Genomic DNA, 17,125 nt, shown 5'->3' on the forward strand with positions numbered 1-17,125 from the left:
CACCGGTAAGAACTATAAGTGTTGTGTTCTGTCTCGCGCCGCGTGTTTTGTGTAGCCTCATTCACCTAAGAGCCTATGAAGCCCAATAAAACCGCTGGAGGTTTCACAGCGAGGTTCGAAACGCCTTCAAACGCTTTTAAACGTCTTGCGAATTAAAAGGCCTTTGAAGTCCCTATGGAACCTACCAGAAATTCACCAGCGAGCCTCTGAAGCCCCCTAAACCCTCCTGAAATCTCCTGCGACGCCTTGAAACGCATTAAAATGTCCTAAAACGCCTTGAAACGCTTTGAAACGCTTTGAAACGCTTCGAACACCTCTTAAATACCTATAAAACCTCCGTGAAATTCACCTGAGAGCCTCTGAAACCCCCTTAAACCCCAGTGAATCCTCCTGAAATGCCCTGAAACACCCTGAAACGCATTGAAAAGCTTTGAAACGGATCTGAAACTCCCATGAAACCTCCGTGAAATTCTCCTGCGAATCTCTGAAGCCCCCTTAAGCCCCCAAAACCTCCTGAAACGCCCTGAAACGCAGAAACCTGATGATGATGATGATGATGAAAGTGTACCCACCATCAGCGCAAGGATTACCTATGGCTGCAGAATCGTTCCGGAAGGGCATGATCTACCTGATGGTTTGTTGTAGCAGGGTGAGTTAAAATCCTTGAATTCCTTCGGTAGTCGACGAAACGCTGCTATCTCATGACAATAGTCTGGCTACTCGCCCTGGAACGCTTTGAGACGCCTCTAAATTACCTTTAAAACGTCCGTGACATTCATCTGAGAGCCTCTGAAGCCCCCTAAAACCCCTGTGAAACCTCCATGAAATTTACCTCAGATCCTCTGAAACCCCCTTAAGCCCTTGTGAAACCTCCTGAAACCTCCTGAAACGCATAGAAATGCCTTGAAACGCTTTGAAACGCCTCTGAAACCCTCATGACACCTCCCAATTACTCCCCTGAAATCTCTCTGACCATCCCCCTTGTACATCTGCAAGACACTTGCCCTTCTCAAACTTCTTTGCAACCTTGATATCCATTTAGGTGATGAACTGAATCCATTTAGGTATTGAATCCATTTAGGTAAAAATTCTATTTAGACAGTCCCGACTCGTTACCTGAATGGAGGTTCGGGTGTATGTTCGTTACTACCATCTTTTTCATCATCATTTGCCTAAAAACTCTGGAAATGGGAATCTTAGCTTCCAATCGACTGATTAAACTGAAAGCTTAGTCATTTCTTCGTTGCTTGTGATCATAAAATGATAAATTTAAAACGCATGTCATTCCGTAGAAGCTAGTAGGAATCCTAGGAATAAAAATCGCGAAAGAATTCTAGTAGGAATCCCCAAATAATTATTATTACTTTATAAGAGAGATAAAGTACTAGGCTGGTTCATCTCCTGGGAAGTTCCAGAAGAATTCTAAGAAAAATCTCCAAAGGATTTCCAGGAGGAATCATCGAAGTATATTCAGGACGAATCCTCAAAAGAATTGCAGGAGGAATCCCCGAAGGATTTTTAGGAGGAAACCCATAACGAATTCCATAAAGAATTTCCTAAGAAATTTCAAGAGGATTCTCCAAAACTTTTTAAGGGAGAGTTTCCATAGGATTTCCAAAGGAATTTTCAGGAGAGTTCCAGGAGGAATCCCTGGAGGAATTCCAGAAGGATATCCAGGAGTATTCTGCGAAAGCATTCAAGAAGGAATCCGAAAGAATTCTAGGAGGAATTCCTGAAGGAATTTCAGGGGGAATCTCCGAAATGTTCTGGAGGAATTCTTGGAGCAAAACCTAGAGGATTCTTTGAAACATATCTTGATGAAATTCTTGTAGGAGCTCCATGAGGAATTCCTGGAAATATATGCCTGATTAAAGTCCTAAAGAAACTTGTAGGAACTCATAGAAGAATCCCTGAAGGAATTTCTGTAAAAGTCCCTGTAGAAAATTGGAGGTCCCTGGAGCAATTTCTGATACAACTCCTGGAGACATCCCTGAACACTCTAGGAAAAAGCTCCGAAAAAACAAACGAAAAACAATTTCTGAAAGAACCCCTGGAAGAATCCCTTAAGGAGCTTCTGGAGGAATCCCTGAGAGAATTTCTGGAGGAATCTTAAAAGGAACTCCTGGATTTATCGCTGAATGAACTTCTGTAGAAATCTCTGAAGAAACTCCTGGGGAATCTCGTGAAGGTATCCTTGGATCCTCCTGTAAGAATCTCTGAAGGAAATCCTGGTAGAGCTCGCTGAAGGAATTTCAGGAGGAATCTGTAAAGGAATTTCAGCGAAAATCTATGAAGAAACATCTACACGAATCCCTGAAACTACTGTAAGTATATCTGTAGCAACTCCTGGACCAATTACCGTAGGAGCTTCTGTAGGAATTTCTGAAGGTATTTCTGAATGAAACCCTGAAGGAACTCATAGACTAATCTTAAACCTTCAGGACGCACGCCGTTGTAAAAATACAACACTACCAAAAAACCTTGCTCATCGTGTACTGCACGAGCGCGGTGCAGTTTCAGTTGCTTGATGGCGCGCGTCCTGAAAGGTTAAAAGCACTTCCTGAAGAAATTTCCGGAGAAAATCCCGTTGGATCTCTTGGAGGCATCCCTGAATCCTCCTGAAAAAAAAATACCTGAAAGAACTTAGAACTTGGAGTAATACCTGAGAGAACTCCTATTGGAATAGCTAGGGAAACTTCTGAAGAAATCATTGATGAAAGACCTGGATGAATCCTTAAATCCTCCAAGAACTACTGATGGAACTTATGGAGAGATCCCTGAGGGAAATTCTGGGGCAATCCCTGAAGGAATGACTATACATCAGCAATTCATGAAGTAACTCCTGGGTTAATCCCAGAAGAAACTTCTGAAGGAATACCTGAGGAAAGTCCCAAAAAATCTTCTCCATGAGGTAACTCGAAAAAAAATTACGATACTTTCCCTAACAACAATTTTATGCCTCAAGAAATTTTGAGAACCGCCGTTAAATCAAGATGATCCTATTTTGACTTTATAATGATGATTATAACCTATTAAAATCTACTCGACCTAATAAATTCCCAGAGGAATCCACAGAAATTTCTGTAAGAATTCCTGGAGAAATCCTTGAAGAAACTTCTGGGTTCCCTGAAGGAACTCCAGTAAGAATTCTTGACGGAATTCCACAAACAACCCTTGAAGAAATTCCAGGTGGTATCCCAGAAGAAATTCCTATAGGAACCCTTGATGGAACTACTGGAGAAATCCCTGAAGGAACTCCTAGGGAGATCCCTGAAGGAATACCAGCAGAAATCACGGATTGAAATTCTAGAGAGATCCCTAGACGACTCTCTTAGGAACTCCTGGACTAATTCCTGAAGGAATTTCTAGACTGATCTCTGAAGAACCTCCTGTGGGAATTCGAGAAGGATCATTTGGATGAATCACTTATGAATCTCCTGAATGCATCCCCGATCCTCCTAGAAGACTATCTAAAGGAACTCCTGTTGGAATAGCTGAGATATCTTTTGAACAAAAAATCACGATAGAATTCCTAGAAGTAGCCCTGAATTCTTCTGAATGAATTTCTGAAGGAACTACTGGAACATCTCTGAAAGAACTCCTGAAGAGATCTCTTAAAGAACTTCTGGAGAAATCTCTGATTGAAATTTTAGAGGAATCTTTGAAGGAATCCTGTAGGAATCTCCGAAGAAACTCCTGGACATGTCCCTGAAGAATCTCTTGTAGCAATCCTTGAAGAATTTTCTAACGGAGACCCTGAGGAATCTCCAGGAAGTATTAACTTACTGAAAAAATCTCTGAAGAAACTTCTTAGGCGATGTGTCTACGGATGTAACGGTAACATATTTGATTATACAAAGCTACGATTTGTAATCTATCATGCCCAATAAGTCTTCTGAAAGTTCAATAGACAGTATCAGATCAGTCGGGATATCCTAGGTTATCCAAACTGTTCTTGAGTTTGAATCATAAAGTGTACGGGTGTCACGGTAACTTATTTCATTATACAAAGCTTCGATTTGTAGTCTATCATGAAGTCTTCTGAAAGTTCAATAGACAGTATTAGATCAGATTAGATGTAAGGAAGCCCATAATATCCCAAACATATATAACAACGCTTATTGATCCTCTAACTGCTTCGGTAAATACAGTGGATTATGTAACACTACTTACCGTAGTGGCAAAAGCTATTATCACAAGTGTAGGCCTGAAGCTATGGTCATCGGAGTAGTGTTATTGATCTGGAATATCTCAAATATTTTGAAATGACTCATGATATGCCAGTTGGATTACAGATTACAGTCTAAACTTCATTGTGAGAATAACTACTGTTACTATCAAGAGCTAAACTTCAGGATAGTTTGGACGACCCTCAATGTCCCAAAGGTTCATAATAATATATAGTAGACTTCAGGTTGGTCTAGTCACCGCGATTGATTATGAAACGTTACTCAGTATCTTGTACCGACTTTTCGAACCCTCTAAGCAGAATACTCTCTTCGAATGAGTGTAATCAGTTTCTTACCTTTTAATTGAATGGTACGAAACTGATTACACTCATTCGAAGATTACTCAGTATGTCAGATATAGCTGATGTTACGAGTGTAGACTTGAAGTTCTGAACTCAAACATAGTTTGGCTCTCTAAATGACAAGAGCTTCACGGATCTCAGCAGATTAGGTTATGCTATTATTTATGGTGAAAACACATAGTTTTTTTTTGTAGATTTGAAGGACTTCATTATAGAACAGTTGGGACGAACCTGAATGTCCCAAAGGTTAATAATAAAAAGTAGACTTCATGCTCCAGTAACCACGGATAAATATGCAACGTTACTCAGTATAGCAGATATGGCTGTTATTACGAGTGCAGACCTGAAGTCCTGAACTCCAAGGTAGTTTGGCTGACCTGAAATATCCATGTAGTGTCTCTAAATGACATTTGAGATTTCAAGAGCTTCACGGATCCCAGCAGATTATTCAATACTATTATTTATGGTAAAAACACATAAAGTTATTCTTGTAGATTTGAAGGACTTCATTATAGTACAGTTTGGACAACCGTGAATGTCCCAAAGGTTTGTAATAAGCTAGTAGACTTCAGAATGGTCCAGTAACTTCGGTTGATTATGCAACGTTACTCAGTATAACAGACAACTGTTACGAGTTCTGAACTCCAAGGTAGTTTGACTGACCTAGAATATCCCTACAGTGTCTACAAATGACATTGTAGATGTCAAGAGCTTAACGAATCCTGGTAGGTTATGCAATGCTATTATTTGTGGCGAAAATACATTAAATTATTCTTGTAGATTTGAAGGACTATAGGACAGTTTAAAACACCTAGAACATCCCAGAACATAAAACACGTGCTGATATTCTTGACGAAGGCTAAATGAATACATATAAACGTAACCCACTTCAAAGTTCAGCCTTTACAACACCTTCGTTTTTTTTTTCCAAATTTCATGGTGATCATTTATGTTCTAGGTTATCAATGAAGTCCCAAATACAAATATTCTCATTTTTGCCCAATAGAGGACTCAATTTGCAACAACTTTGCCGAATTGGTGAATTTATACAGCCGTTTCTATGTTGGAGTCATATATGACCCCTCCGGTTCCAAAGGGTTAAGGTTGAAATTGTTTAGCTTTCCGTCGCATACAAGTGTTGATTGTTTTAGATCTCAAACATATCTGTTTATGTTATGTATGCTTGAAATAACGAAACCCATGAGTACAAATTTCAACGCATACAATACTGTTTCTCTAACAATCAATTTTCAATTTTTGTTCCAAAATGGTCACCAAAAGCAATTTTGTGGCGCTCCATAACTAGCAGCCCAAATTTAATATTTTGACCAGACATTTCGCTTTATTGCACCCCATTTCAGTACGATCTCTGTCTCCTCCTCCATACAGCTCCATGAGCTCAAAAGCCGGGTGACACCCTAAGGCGCACCCGTTCCAAGAAGTACCGGCAAGTATGTAGGAAACACGAGTGGTAGTTGCGGAGCGACGAGGCACATTATTACCCATTGGCTGCACTATTTTCCCCCTCCGCCAACCCAAAAAAAAAAACGACAAAAGCAGTTCGTTTTGGTCGCATTTTTCGTCGACGAGCTAACAAACATCCGGACGGAGGAGCTTCGTCGTGAAGGAAAAACGGCGCGGCAAAGACCCGGACCAGAGCTGACCAAGTTTTGGCTTTTACGAGCCTATTTTTCCGACTTTCTTTGACCTGCCCGTTTTTCTTACAACCAAGGAAGGCGGTGGGTTGTTACGAAAGACGGCCTCTGTCTTGAATTCCCCACAGTTTTTCTTTGGCAGCAGAAGGTACTGCTTTTCTTTTGTGCCATTTTCCGTTACTATCCTTAAACTTCAGTAGGTACGGGATTGTTTCAATGTCGCAGTTTTCTCCAATTCTGTTTCAAAGTCGTCTCGAAGGATGAGCGGGCATTTTCAGAAATGTAGTTGAAAGATTTACTTCCGTACCTGTGCTTATTTGTCTCGCAGGCAGCCAGCAACAACGTCGACTTGGGTTGGTGGCTGTCCGTCTTTGGTGACACAAGGTCACAAAAGAAACGAAATCAACTTTGGACGGGGAGTTGGAGATATTTTCGGCCGGCAACGATACCACAGTTGTCAGTTGTGCGCTCTTACTGTTCGCAGGGTAAGTTAGTTTCGGTTGGCATTTTTTTTTTTCGGATCTGCTCTCAACACTGCTGTCTCTTGTGCTTTACATATTTTATGAATCTGAATACACTGTGCCAGTTTGTGCACGGGCTTGGAATGAGCAGATGGAAGTGTGGCAGAAAAGGTTCACGATAATTGACTGGTACATGTCGGCAGTGCCAGATGGTTATCTTAAATTTGCGCTTGACTGTTTTTTTTTACACCAGAACTTTTGAAATTTTGAATACAGTCGAGATGGTTACAACAAGTTTTCTTTTGATAGAGGTTCTATCTATACAACGGATTCAGCACGTTAATCTACTACTAACTTACTTAAGATCCTGAGCCCCCATGGTGGTACAAAGGGCCGAATTGAATGATCTCCATCCTGAGCAATTGCCAACCATCGCCTTGACCTGTGGCCATGTCAAATTTCTGTAGACCACGGGTTCCCAACCGGTGGTCCGCGGCCCCCTGAGGGGCCGTGGAGCCAGTCTAGGGGGGGCGTGATGTTAATAAACTAAATGATAAAATTTTATTCTATTTTGTGCAAACTATACCAATTTCTAATTTTGTATACCACCACCCCCAAAAGCCACAATTTGAGGAATAAATTTTCAGTATAAAACGCCTTGAGAAGAAAAAATTTTCGGCTGCGCCGCTATTTTTCAGCTATGGCTGAAATTGAATGTACATGACATCATGGGACACAGTAATTTTCCGGCTACGTCACTGTACCCGAAAAACTCGGTTTCGTTCATTTAATTCATATTTTTTCTAGAAATATTCATTGGGCCGCAGATGTTTTGTCAATTCTTAAAGGGGGTCGCCACCTCAAAAAGGTTAGGAACCCCAGCTTTATTTCCTTGTTGAGGCTGCGCCGCCATGAGCCTCTGGGTCGGCCTCTGCTGCGATGTCCTTCTGGGTTCCAATCTAACGCTTGCATGAGGGTTTCGTTCCCATTCCTGCGTAGAGTGTGGCCGAACCACCTTCACCTAGCGACAGAAATTCCGAAGCGAAACGGAATTTCTGTCGCTATTGGCTTTTGACGACATCATAGATGAAGGAGCTCCACGTTGGAGATGCAATTGTGAGGCCACCATGCACGAATTATATACCACAGGCATAAAGACCTGCTGCCGGTAAATGTTCTCCATTGATACACACCAAGTTTCACTGGCGTACAGCACCACACGTTCGAGTTAAAATTCGAGTATGCGTCGATAAATTTGATCGGTTATCCATACATTTCCGACTTCATTTCGAATGAAGTCATTTAGGTGCTTCATGATAATGGGCTGCCACAGCAACCCACAATTTGGTTCACAATAAATCGCACCTACCAGAATCTGGTCGATTACGATGAGCACCAGTAGCAGTGATACGTAGTATACAACCTCGCCTCACTACTGCAACGACCCGGATGGAATCGAACACATTAAACATATAGTAGGTATTTTAGAGGTTATAGGATTTTACCTAATTGTGGGTTCTGGGGAATATTTCAGAAAAAGGTCTTCTAAGAAACTCTGCAAGAAACTCTTCTAGAAATTGTTCCAGTGTTTTTTTTTTTTCAGTAGTACATTCTCAAGAGAATCTGCAGAGAGTTCCTCTGTGGATCAATTTAAAATATCACAGCAGGAGTTGCCTAAGAATAATTTGGACCTAAGATCTCTTTGTTTCATATTTTCTTTCAGAAATGTTTTTGATGATGCTTCATAATTTTTTTCCAAAGACTCTCTCAGAAATTCAGGATGAAATTACTTCAGAATCTGTCCTTGGGCAGTTTTAAGGAGTTTTGCACAGTTCTTCCTGGTTCGTTCACTAAACATATTTATTTGCAGAAGCATTTTTAGAGGAGCTCTATCTAAAAATATCCTTCAGAATTCACTTTTGTTCCTTCGAAAGTTTTTCCGAGTTGTACTTTATGGATTTTTGTGTAGATACTGATCCCTTTGGAAATTGTGCAAAAAATTTTTGCTAGAACTTTCCTCGAGGTTACTTCAGGAATTCTCGCTAGGATTTCTTAAGAAAATTCTCCAGGGATTCCTGAGCAATTAATTGAGGGAATGCTTAAGAAATTTTCCCTGCACATTTATCTCCAATATTTGAAGGAATTTATGCAGACATATTTTAGAGCTCACTTCAAAAATTCCTCTACGGATTTCTACGAATCCCTTCAGAAAATTCCCAAGCATTTTTTCCTGAAATTCTTCGACTTTCTTCAGGTGTTCGCCTAAAAATTCCTTTAGAGATTATTTCAGGAATATTTTTAAAATGATTTCTCTAGAACTATTGGAATATTAAAGTTCCAAGAATCCCTCCATGTTTCAAGAATTTTTTCAAACATCATCTCAAACATATTTGCAGCAATAACTCCAAAATCTACTTATGGAATTTTTTCTTCCAGATCCATTAAAAAAAAAGTTTTTTTTTTCAAAAATTGCTTCAGTGTGCTTGAAGGTATTCCTTGAAGTTTTGTTTTTTTCTGTATTCGCAGGATTTCCTTCAGAAATTTCTCCAAGTTGTACTTCACGGATTGTCGGATTGTATTATCGTCAGAGAGAATCCCAGACAATCATCAAGAAATTTGAAAAAAAAATCCCTGAAGAAATATCTGAAACGATTCCTGCAGGAATCTCTAATGAAATCCCAGGAGATATTTTTAACAGAACCGCAGAAACATTTATATCCAAGATATCCAAGGAGCAATTTTAGAAGGAATCTAAGCAAGTTATTACATATGGTTTCTTAAATTGATTTCTTTGGTAATCTCGAGAAAACTTTAGATAAAGTTCTAAAAAAATCATTCCTGGAAATTCCTGGTAAAATTTCTTCCCAAAAGTTCCCTGTAAAATTTTCGAAGGAACTGGTGAAAAAATATTTTCAGTAATTTTTTCACCAGTTCCTTCGAAAATTTTACAGGGAACCTGAAGGATTTATAGATTGATAAATTTCTTGAAGTATATCTAAAAAAATTTCTGGACGATTTATTGAAAGATTTCTGAAGAAATTTATAGAGAAGTTTCTGAAGCAATCTATGTATTTAACATTTTCTTAAATAATCTTTTGTGAAGTTTCAAAATAATAGTTGGAGACATGTCTGAATTTATTCGATTCAAAACTTCTGGTTTTATTTAAGATAACCCAAAACTTTCTCGAGCAAAATCATCGAATTATGTATGTAATCATATGCCTGTAGCAGAGCTCGTGTGTTTGAATGAAATTCATGCTTGCACAGCCTCATGCAGCTGTGTGCTGTTACAAGTGGTGAGTGCATTGTTTGTTTAAGAATCTCCAGAAGCTTCCTTGAGTATATATGAGTCAGAGAATTTACAAGCGTCTGGAACATTTTGAACACCTCGTGAAACTGCCTGAAACGTTCATGTATCGCTTTGAGTTGCCTTCGAAATCCCTCTGAAGCCTACTTGATTGTAGTGAACCAAAATGTATTTTTAAAAGCGGTTGGTCCACTTCAATCCCCTCAAACTCTTTTGAAGCGCCCCTGAAACCCTCCAAAATTACCGAACACGTATCTGAAACCCGCTAAAAATCCCCTGCAGCTTCTTGAAACACCACCGAAACCCCCCCCCCCCCCCCCATCGAACCCCATGTTACGCACCTTATACCCTTTGAAAACTATCAAAACACGTTACGCCTCCGGAACCCCCTGAAACTCCCTCGGATCCCGTGATCTCCTGAGACCCTGCTGAACCTCCGAAAACGCTTTTGTAACGTATCTGTAACCTGCTGAAAATCCTCTGAAACCCGAGCAGAAGGGAATAACAAAAGCATAAGAAAATGAGTTATTTTGTCAAAATAACTGAGTAACAAAATCAGATTTTATTTTGTGTTATTTACATAACATGTTATGTTATAAACTTGCCTGTCATAAGCGGAAAAATAACAAATTGCATAACAAAATAATGTTCCTGGAAGACCAATTCAATAACATGTTTTGTTAGTTTCAATAACATCTTAATAACTGGTAATTTGGAATATATCTATAAAACAAATTTTGAACTTTAGAAGTTATTGATAATAATCCAAAGTCAAATTTAGTTATAATATCAAACTCATAACAAAGTAAGTAACAAAGGAATAGGTCTATAACATATAACATAAAAAGTGAGGTTAGATGGAGTGCTTGAAGTACCCTATATTTGTCACTCAATACGAGGGACAGAAAATCTGGTCATAATTGCCCAACTACTAAAACTCCCAAGCTGAGAAGTTGGCTCTGTATCAGCTAAAATGTAATGCCAGAATGAAAAGAAAGAGGTACTGATAAGAGAATACGCAGACGTTCCTCATCACACAATGCTATAAACAACAGAATTCTCGAATGATGTGAATTTCAAAATTTGTTATTGTTGTGCTATTGTTGATAAAATATTTGTACACTCTCAATAATACAATAATAACTAAACTAAGCTTGGCCTGTGATGAAACATATTGGAAGGTTATTTAACGGACGTATACCAATAGCTTGATCATAACAAAATATGATTGTCAAACAAAATATGTTATGGAAAGGTAATGTCTTGATAAGAAAATAATTACAAAACAAGATATAAAAACAAGTTGTGTGATTCCTTAGTTATTTATTTGATATTCTCCTCTGCTCGGGAACCAACTGAATAGTTACCAAACCCCCAGAAGCACCCTCGGTACCCTTGAAGCGCCTCTGAGACCCTTCAAACCCCCTCATAACGCCCATGTATCGCCTTCAAAACCCGCGGAAATCCTCTGATGCTTCTTGAAACAACTTTGAAAACCTCGTGAACCACTCGAATCATGTAAAGCATCTGATACCCTCCGAAAACTTCGAAATCGCTATTGTTACGTTTGAAAGCCTATCGGACCCCTGTGACGCACCTGAGACCTTCCGAAACTTCTTAAAACACCCCTTGAAAGTCGTCCGAATTTTTCCGAAACTACTCCTATAACTCCCTGAAACCCTTTCGGACCCTTTGAAATTTCCTGAATTGACTACAATGAACCCCTGAAACCGGAAACTCGGAACCCCTGTGAAGTATTTGAGACCCTCTGGAACCCCCTAAAGCGCCCCTTTTTCAAGGGTTCCACCAGGTATTCAACTAGAAACTCTTTCACGCAATTCATCAAGAATTCAGGGATTCCAGCAGCCCAAGTAACATTTTGATGACCAATTAGTCTTGCGGAGATTTTGAGAAACGTGATAAATCCTACTACCTTTTGTTTTAGTTTGATTGTGGATGTAAGAACCTCTTGTACTATATTTGACTAAAAGCCACATTAACCCTCTAATACCCAAACTTTTAATTTTGATCTAAATATCATTTTGCGTCATCTAAAATCGATTTAAACATTTTTTGGAAGATGATTCTTTTTAATTCTCGATTTCGTGAATTTCAGTTTTTGATTTTTCTAATTTATATTTTTCAACATCCTAACAGTTCTATATTTTTCCTGGAAGCCTATTTGGGGTACGGATTTTTTGAGATGAAAACATTTTGAGATTTGATGATAATTGTTGAAATATTTTTATTTTAAATTTTTTTCATAGGAAATTTTATTTTCCGTTTAATTTTAAGGAAAATAATTTAAGAGTGTATTCGATTCCCTTAAACTATAACACTAGGATAGAATGATTTGAATTTTAAATATGTTGATTGTAGCGATTTAATACAAAATAAACAATGACTTCTAGAAGGTGACTAAAACATCAATTTTTCAATGATTTTTAAAAAATGTAAATACGCTTTAAAAATACATCAAAAACCATTTTGAGACATACTAAACAGTCCTAAATGTCAGCCAAAAATATAAAAAAATTGATTTTCCACGAAACAAAAATTACAAAAATGCTCTAACTATACCCCGTCTAAAGGCGGGGTTGGGTATTAGAGGGTTAAGTGAATTTAGAAAACTATTTTCAAATTCTATTTATCACCGAAAGGATATTTCAACGTAAGGGAAAGACACTATCACCACTAGGTGGATTAATTAGGGGTTATTCAATAAAATTTGTACTGTTTCACAATTTTACGTCTCACCAACGTTCAAATCAATTATTCCCGCTGTAATCAACACCAATCGTACCCTGCAGATCATTGCCACCAGTTAGAGACGCCCAACACCGGAGGTAGATCCATTCCTGGGCATTGATGAATTCACCAGTACATTAGTATCCAATTTCTGCAGACATTTTTTTTTAGTTTCCTGCAGAAATTATTGTACAGATTTCCCCAAGAACCAGTTTACAAAATTTAAACGATTTTTTTTTTATTCTTGGAATTCCTCGAGTTTCTTCAGTTATTCTCCCAGGCATTCATGCAAAAAATCCTCCAGAAATAGACTTACGAATCTTTGTCAAAGAACTCCTCAAGATTTTTTTTAAGATTTTTTTCTAGAAAGGTATCACCGGTGTTCATAAGGGATTCTTTCAGACAATCCTCTAACGATTTGATTAGAATTTTTTTCAGGGATTGTTTTAAAAATTCATCTAGTTTTGTTTGCGCAATTTCTGTAAGAATTTCTGAAATAATTTTTACAGTAAATTCAGAAATTCCTCCCGGAATTCTCAGAGAAACCCTTAAAACAATTTCCAAAGAAATTTCTAAAGGAACTTCTGAAAAACTCAATGGAAGAACTGTTCAAGAAATTCCATTCTGAAATTCCTGAAAAAATCTGAAATTTTCTGGAGAAGTTTCTGGGGATATTTTGCAAGGAATCCATGAAGCATTGTTTTTTAAATCTCCAGTTAAATTCCTGTAGAAATCTCAGGGAGTACTCCTGCAATCTCTAGAGATATATGAGAAGAAATCCTGTGTAAATTTTTGGAGGAATTACTTAAGAATTTCTCAGAGAAATACCTTGAATAACTCCTCGGAAAACCCTTGGTGGCATTCCTAGAAAAGTTGAATAAAATTCTTGAAATATTTTTAAAGCATTTCTGTAAAAACTTCTGGAAAATGTTTGTGAACAAATTCTTTTAAGAATTTCTTCACAGATTCATAGAATTATCCTTAGAGGAAGATCCGTAATAATTGCTGTGGAAATCCATAAGCAAATCCTGGACACATTATGTGGGATTTTTTCAATGAAATCCTTAGAGCAATTTTTTGACAAATCCCAGGTGGGCTTCTTGAAAAAATAACTGCACAAATATCAGAAGAGATCTTTTGAACATTTTCTGATGAAACTACCGAAAATATTTATTAAAAAAAATACAGTTCAAAAAATTTCTGGAGAAATTATAGAGATATTCCTAAGGGAATATCTGAAGGAAGCCCTGGGTAAATTTCCAAATTAATCCCTGATGAAGTTTCATGAGGAATCCAAGAAAATCAACTTTCAAGGATGTTTTTTTTTTAGAAATTCTCAAAGGAATATCTGAAGGAAGCCCTGGAAGAATTTCTAGAAAAAAAATACTAGAGGAGTTTCTGAATGACACCTTTGTAGATTTATGGAAAAATTCCTGGAGTAAATTTTGAACATATCAATGGAGCAAATTTAAAAAGAGTTCATAGAAGATTTTTAAAGAGAACTTTTGAGCATATTTAATAAGGAATCTCATAAAAAATTTCTGAAGTATTTACCAAGTGAATTTCTTAAGGAATCCGTGATAAAAGTGTGCAGGATTTTCTAAAGAAATCATTGGAAAAAGTCTGTAAAAATTCTGAACATTTGATTTTTTAAAGGAATCGGGAAAAGCATTTCTGAAGGAAATTGTGAAGGACTTCCTTATATAATTCTTGTACGGAAAATCTATGGATGAGTTTCTGAGGAAACCCGTAAAAGCTTTTCTAGAGGAATTTCTGGAGAAATTTCTGGAAACTCATCTAGAGGAAATTCTGAAATGTTGAAACAATTCATGAAAGATGCCTAAAAAGAAAGGAATTCTTGGAACAATCTTAGAAGGAATCTAAGAAAGTTATTACATAGGAGTACTTAAATTGATTTTTTTGGTAATCTTTAGAAAACTTTGGATAAAATTCAAAAAAAAAACCTGGATAGTCCTAGCAATTTTTTTCCCCAAAAATTACCTGGGATATTTTCAAACGAATTGGAGGAGGAATAATCCATAGATTGATAAATCCCACCCCACTGGACCCCTTTCGCAGTTAGTATAAGTGCGGGATCGTGAATAAAACTGCGATTTTGCATCGAATCGTGTCGTTGTCTTCTGCGCACTTATGCATTACAAAGTGCTGCGGGGATCTGCGCAATATCTCTCAAAAAAATTCTGAACGATGGATTTCTGAAGAAATTTAAAGAGAAGTTTCTTAAGCAATACATCCAAGATTATCTTCAGGTATCAGAAGGCCGGCTCCAGAGGCACGTTCTCCTCCATTTGGGACATTTGTGCCATCGCCAAAATAACAGCCTATTTCATCATCTACCTGAGGGAAGGAAAAAGGATTTGGATGGGGATACGGACAGGTAGGGAAATAGGAAAAATACCCTGGAAGAGGGTACTAACGCACAAGCGTACCACAATGGGTTCAAACAGCGCCCTGAAAAAGGCACTGTAATAACGCATAAAGCGAAAGAGAGCCTATAGCTCTTTACCACAGCGGGTTAAGAACAACAGAATATCCTGAAGATTCAGGTTTCTGAAGTCAGTTTCACTTAATAAGGGTTTACCGAATACTCGGAAACGCAGTTGCGCGAAAACTGGACAGTTACATATCAAATGATACGAAGTTCCATAATCGGATTCACAGCTATCACAGGCAAATGAATCAGCTTGCTGAATATTCGCCATGTGATAGCTGAGTCGGCAGTGGCCAGTCAATGCTTTGACCAGCATGCTGCAATTCTGCTTAGACAGATTAGTTAGATACTTCGCCACCCGTAGAGATGGCTCAGCACTATACAATTTGGTTTGACGACATGACTCCAAACTATTCCAATATTGTCTGTGTTGAATGACAGCCCAGGTGTGAATCTGAAGCTTAATCCAACACTTCGATATCGGAATAGCTGGCTCAGGGCCAATGAAGTCATGTGATGCTCCAGAGCGAGCTAACTCATCAGCCAATTCATTTCCAGCGATGGAAGAATGACCAGGTACCCATAGAAGGTGAACAGCGTTTGCTGAATTCAGCTCCTCGATTTGAGTTCGACAAGCGATAACTACCTTCGACCTGGAGTTGGCCGAAGCAAGTGCTTTAATAGCAGCCTGGCTATCTGAACAGAAGTATATGACTTTGCCCATTACGTGCTGCTGAAGTGCTGATTGCACTCCGCACATAAGAGCAAAGATTTCGGCCTGAAAAACGGTGCAGTGTCTACCAAGTGAGTAAGACTGATACAGCCTTAGCTCACGAGAATAAACACCAGCACCTGCTCGACCTTCGAGAAGGGAGCCATCAGTGTAACATACGATGCCCTCTGAAATACTTCTTTCCAAATATCCAGATGTCCACTCTTCCCGGGAAGGGAATTTCGTGGAAAATGTCCTATACGGAAAATTACAAGCAATTGTAAGATCACTTGGAGCAAGAACAATTTTGTCCCAATTCACCAAAAGTGAAAACAACGAGGTGTGTGTTGATGTGCGGTTCACAGGAGTTTCCTCTAGTAGACCGAGTACCCGTAGACGGTAAGTGCAAGAAAGGGCTTCTTGTTTGAGATGAATGTGTAGTGGGGCAACGTCAAAGAGAACTTCTAGCGCTGCCGTAGGAGTTGAAGAGAACGCTCCAGACATCGCCATTAAGCACATCCTTTGGAGATGGCCTAATTTTGATTGGACCGTTCTCACTTCACCCTTTTGCCACCACACCAGACATCCATAAGCCAATATTGGCCGAACCACAGTTGTGTAAATCCATTTGATATACTTGGGTTTTAGACCCCAAGTTGTACCAAAAGTACGCCGGCATTGCCCGAAGGCCATACAAGCTTTCTTGATTCTGAACTCAATGTGAGGTGTCCAGGAAAGCTTGGAATCAAGAATGACTCCAAGAATGACTCAAAAAATTTCTGAACGATGGATTTCTGAAGAAATTTAAAGAGAAGTTTCTTAAGCAATACATTCAAGATTATCTTAAATAATCTCTTGAGCAGTTTCGAAAGAATAGCTTGAGAAGTGTCTTAATTAATCCAAGTAAATTTTAGTGGTTTTATTTAAAGTTCCCCAAAAACTTTCTGAGCATGAGCAAATGAGCTTAGATGACCGTACAATTCGTCGTTGCTACTCCGTGCTTGACAAGAATAATCGAGATCGCACAAGGAACCAACAAACGGAGCTTGGGGGAAGCTTCCCGAACTCAATGTACACCTTCGAGAATTCCGAACTTTATTAAATCATTAAATATTTTGTGGACTTCGTGGCCGTGCGGCTAGAGGCGTCAGTCAACTAGGCGTTTCGTAAGCCTCGGAGTGTGGGTTCGATTCCCACTCCAGCCGGAGAAAACTTTTCGTCAAACGGAAAATTCTCCACTGGGCCACTCGGTGTTACGT

This window comes from Aedes albopictus, chromosome 2 (genome assembly GCF_035046485.1).
Source record: "Aedes albopictus strain Foshan chromosome 2, AalbF5, whole genome shotgun sequence".
Taxonomy (NCBI): domain Eukaryota; kingdom Metazoa; phylum Arthropoda; class Insecta; order Diptera; family Culicidae; genus Aedes; species Aedes albopictus.